We start from the raw sequence: 5463 nt of genomic DNA on the forward strand, positions 1-5463 counted from the left end.
TTAATTTTGTACTTTCTAAGGTTTCTGTTCTTAACTTCCTTTGTCAATGTTACCAAATATTAACATTAAGATTTGTCCAATATCAAGAACATATAATGCCATTGAACTAATCTGAATGTTTCTAATAAGGATGTGAAAAAATAATCAAAGATAACAATCGTTTTGCCATGATTGTTTAAAATATCATTTAAATAGTGAAGTATTAATAAATACTCGGACATATATAAGAGACACATTTAAAGTATAGTATGGTCATAATACGGTCGTTATAACACTTTTTGATGCTTTTTATTTTTTGTCGTTTTTCGTATTGTTGTGTTTATCGTTAACTTTTCAATCGTTTTGTGAATTTACAGCATATTTATGATGAAGAATGAAATCTCTATATTTAAACTCACTTGCGGCATTTTTTACCATTCTTAAATCGTCAGTTTTATCAGAAATCGTTATAGTGACTATTTATTTAGTATCTAGTTTGCGTAAGAGATAGATCCCAACATTAATACTTAGTGAGTCATTTACATCAAACATTTAAAATAAACTTAGAACTGACAATACAAATGATATAGTGAAAACACCTGTAACAATTAATCAGTTGAAGGGCAACTGAAAAAGAAAGACAATACTTACAACGCCATATACATGTTTTATAACAATGAAATTGAATTCTTTCTCTTTACCAATAAATATTGTACAGTTTTTAACTTTTTAAATTATGTTATATGTACTTCAACAGTTTTATTTTCCAAAAAAAAAAGTTTCGTTCTTACTGAATAAGTTAAGCAAAACAAAGTTCCACGTCTACTTGTATTTTTGTCCATCTGATGAGTTAAGTTCGTTCTTATGTTGTACTGTTATACCACTGTCCCAGGTTAGGGGGAGGATTGGGATCCCGCTAACATGTTTAACCCCGCCACATTATTAATGTATGTGCCTGTCCCAAGTTAGGAGCCTGTAATTCAGTGGTTGTCGTTTTTTTATGCGTTACATATTTGTTTTTCGTTCATTTTTTTTTACATAAATAAGGCCGTTAGTTTTCTCGTTTGAATTGTTTTACATTGTCTTATCGGTGCCTTTTATAGCTGACTATGCGGTATGGGCTTTGCTCATTGTAGAAGGCCATATAGTGACCTATAGTTGTTAATGTCTGTGTCATTTTGGTCTTTTGTGGATAGTTGTCTCATTGGCAATCATACCACATCTTCTTTTTTATATATTCAATTTAATGATGTATAAATATATAGGAAAACACTCGTATTGTCAGGCTTTTGATTATTTTATGGTACCGTTGGGTTGTTGTTTACTAGCCTAAAACTTCAAGTGGACTGTTAGTCACATACGGGTATCACCATCTTGGTGTCCAGTACTTCGTAGTCTTCTTCTATTAGTTCTTAGTTTTATCTAACATAATGAAACTATTTTAAATTAAAGAATGTATCTTCCCAAACATTGCTATCAATGTTCGTGTGGAATTGAAATATGTTTTGGTACTGTTTTGTTACATCATATTTCCAAGTTGATGCCCGTTGAGGATATTAAACATTTTAGTTCCAAGTTTACCGACATGCAAGTTAATGATCAATATGCGCATCTAATTCAGTAAGAGTAATGCATTATTTAAATAAAACATGAATAATCTGTTTAGCTTAGTGTCACGTTTTTCGAAATTAGATATTGCATTTAAAAATAAAAACTGAAAAGAGGGAAGGTATTACATATTGTAAGTAGACAGTAAAGTCACAAAAATACCGAACTCCGAGAAAAATTCAAAGTCCCTTATAAAAGGTCAAAATCAAAAGCTCAAACTCATCTAACGCATAGATAAAAACTGTCATATTCCTGACTTGGTACAGACATTTCATTTTGAGAAAAATATGGACTAAACCTGGTTTAAAAGATAGCTAAACCTGTCAATTGTATGAAAATCGAAAGAAGAATTATTGTTTAAGAAAATGTAACAAATATATCAACATGATGCACATTTATCACACACGTTAATGCAGACAATAGTCTAGAATAACAATGACAATTTCGTCACTGTCTATTTTACTTTTCTTAAGGTGGTACCTAACACTACAGGGAGATAACTCTGTAAAATCAGCTAAACGTTTTGATTACGTTGTGTTGTAAATGGAATATTAAGCTTCACGATGATCAAAATTGATGTTTGTCAAACTGCTATATAACCAGTGTAATTTTTCTGACAAAACGGTTGGTTCAAAAATTTTGAAATTTTGAATTTTTTGTTTAAGGGTCAAAGTAAATACTTTGTCAAAATTTCATGAAAATTAAACGAGCTAAATTAATTTGAACGAAAGTGTTAGGTACCACCTTAAGATGCCATTTGTGGTTAGAAAACACATCACATATTGCACTATTCATTGTTATACGTACTTTCAAATATTATGAGAGAACCCAGAGAGTGATTCGAAGACACGGCTTCACTTAATTATTTTTTTTTCATTAAGAACCAATAATGTGGAATACACCAAGGTGTACTGTTAATAATTTGACAAAATCAAATTACTTTAAAGTAAAGACGAATATTACAAACTGTATCTCATATAATAAGTTCTAGTTAATATTAACACGAAAACTATTACAAAAACTAATAGATGTAAAATAAATTTTATGAAAAGAAAGTGATTTGTTAAATCTTCATAATAAAAAGCCAGTTTACATCTTATTATTTAGATTTTTTTCAATATCTAATTTAAGATTTGTAAAAAAATAATATGTGATTAAAAAAACAATACCTTGAAAGGAAACACTGATTATTTCCTCATGAGAACAATTTTGTAAATTCACTTTTCTGACGTCATACAATAAAAAGGTGTCGTCAAGACGTTCTTAGTGACGTATCATTATAACGAAGATTGATCTCATTTACTAAAAGATATATTTCCGTGTCTCTTTTTTATTTATTTTACTCTTAACATGCAAAAAGAAAAATATCTAACAATTTAAATTGCGAAATGTATTCTCGAAATATTGTGGTATTGTGGTATTCGTTCAGAAGTTGAACATTTTTTTTAATTCTCTTAAGACATGTAAGATGCAATTAGAACAGTATAATTAACAAAACCAATTAATAAAGAGGATGACGCAAAATCAGTATTTTCCTAGGAGTTCGCTATTTTTGTTATTTTACTTTTTTTTCAGAATGGCCGATGCATGAAATTATTTAGCGTAATAAGCAAAAATAAAAATCAAATCAAGCAGTTTAAAACTATAAAGTTGTTAATAAAGGAAGTTTGATCCTCTTTTTTGAGTTTTTGACAGATTCAGAATCTTCTTGTTTTATCAATGTATATTTTTGTAAATTTCAATTTAGCCCTAATCATGCTAATTTTCTTTTCATAATTTTATTACATATAGTTTCAAAAGCTTTATCTGAAAACGTTATAAAATTCTTGTTATTTTACATAGGTTTTGAAAGAAAAAAAAAGCTGTCAATGTTAAATGTACGAAAAATCTAGAGAGAATCATTTCCCGTCAAATATTCAATGGCTCATGTCTCACAAAGAAGCACACGGACCCTATTTTCGTCGGTCGTTTATTCATTTATATAATATAATTTCATCGTTTGAAAAGCCTGTTATTCTGAAACAGAGTAGCGAACATCCTTAAGAAGGAATACGTAGGTTTTTTTTGTGTGTACAGCATGATTGAAAGTACGGTTAAAAGATTGTTCAATTGTTTATATATAGGACAGCAATGTGAGTCATGTAGAAACATATGTTGAAACCTATTAACTTTTTATTTTAAAACAAATGACACTAATAAATCAAACAGCTTTCTAACAATTACCCTATTAAACAAAATAGTTTAACCCCGCTTTCATTATATAAATTAGGGAGATAAAGCTGGATTGCCAATACAAAAACTACACATATCCATTAACTTAGAAGACAAAAGAACACATATGTAAACAAAGAGTGAAAAGCATACCATTTGGAAATTAGTATGGCGTTCATTATCACTGGACTAGTATATATTTGTTTAGGGGCCAGCTGAAGGACGCCTCCGGGTGCGGGAATTTCTCACTACATTGAAGTCCTGTTGGTGACCCTCTGCTGTTGTTTTTTATTTGGGCGGGTTGTTGTCTCTTTGACACATTCCCCATTTCCATTCCATATAGACTATAATTGGCCTTGGGATGACAAAATGTGAATCATTTAAAAAACTAAAGACCTGATTTAAGTTTGAAGCATGATGAAGGTTTTGTCAATAAACAACAAAATATCACCACCGCATGGCAATAGAAGAAAACAGATATTATGTACAGATATTTTTATTGATGTTCTGAAAAAAAGTTGAGTGGAAACTTTGGATGATCGGCATAGTATAAAAAGCTGGATTTTCAAGTTCAATCAATATTAACTCAGTTATGAAGTTAATATGTTTTTCCATTTATTGTCAGCGATCTGCATTTCTATGCAAATAGTTTTAAAGAAGAGACGAAAGACAACAAACGGACATTTAAACCCCGAGGACGAAAATAAACTGACAACGGCATGACATGAAAAATTCTAAACACCACATAGCAAACTATAGTCTGAGCAACTCGAATCCATCAAAACCTATAGATCCCTAGTGCTCCGGACGGATAAGCCGATATAGCTCCATATGAAACTTTATAGTATTCCATTGCATTGCATTGCTTTTGAAACTTGGATATACACGTATATATTCAACAAAAGATTTTGATACCTTATTTTGTAGTGACGATATTGTTTTTTTCAATTAATGCCATTCAGCTCCACTGTCTTAGCTAGAATTGATATAACAGCTGATAGCAATTAATCATGTTATCAACATGTTACATCATTAAAGGGTCAGTAGTCAAATCAATGATTATTATTGCAGTTTTACAAAGTATTCAACTATGTTGATTGAAAAGTAGAAAGACATGTCAACAATTATTGATTAGCTTATATACTCATGTATCAATGGCAGAATAGCGACATTTCCTAAAAAGAATACATGTTTAATTGATATTAATTTTTAATAAAGATATTTTCTGTATTTACGACTATTTGATGTAAAAGAATATCATGCAATAGTTAATAAAGGTATCAGGCTTATAATTAATACGCCAGCCGCGCGTTTTGTCTCCATAAGACTCAACAGTGACGCTCAGACCAAACTAGTTATAAAGCAAAACAAGTACAAAGTAGAAGAGCATTTAAGGACCCAAAATTCCCCAAAAAGTTGTGCAAAATACGGCCAAGGTAATTTGAGCATGGGATACGAAAATCCTTATTAGAAAAACATGCTTTTGTAAACAGGAAATTTATAAAAATGACCATATAATTGATATTCATGTCAACACCGAAGTAATACAGAAATTCAAATTCGATCTCTATTAAAAAAAAAGCTACTATTCTTATTGAAAATACGTTTATCAGATGACAGCGGATATGTTCCTAATGTTATAACTACAATCTCGTCCATGTTTTT

This window comes from Mytilus galloprovincialis, chromosome 12 (genome assembly GCF_965363235.1).
Source record: "Mytilus galloprovincialis chromosome 12, xbMytGall1.hap1.1, whole genome shotgun sequence".
NCBI classification, from domain to species: Eukaryota; Metazoa; Mollusca; class Bivalvia; order Mytilida; family Mytilidae; genus Mytilus; species Mytilus galloprovincialis.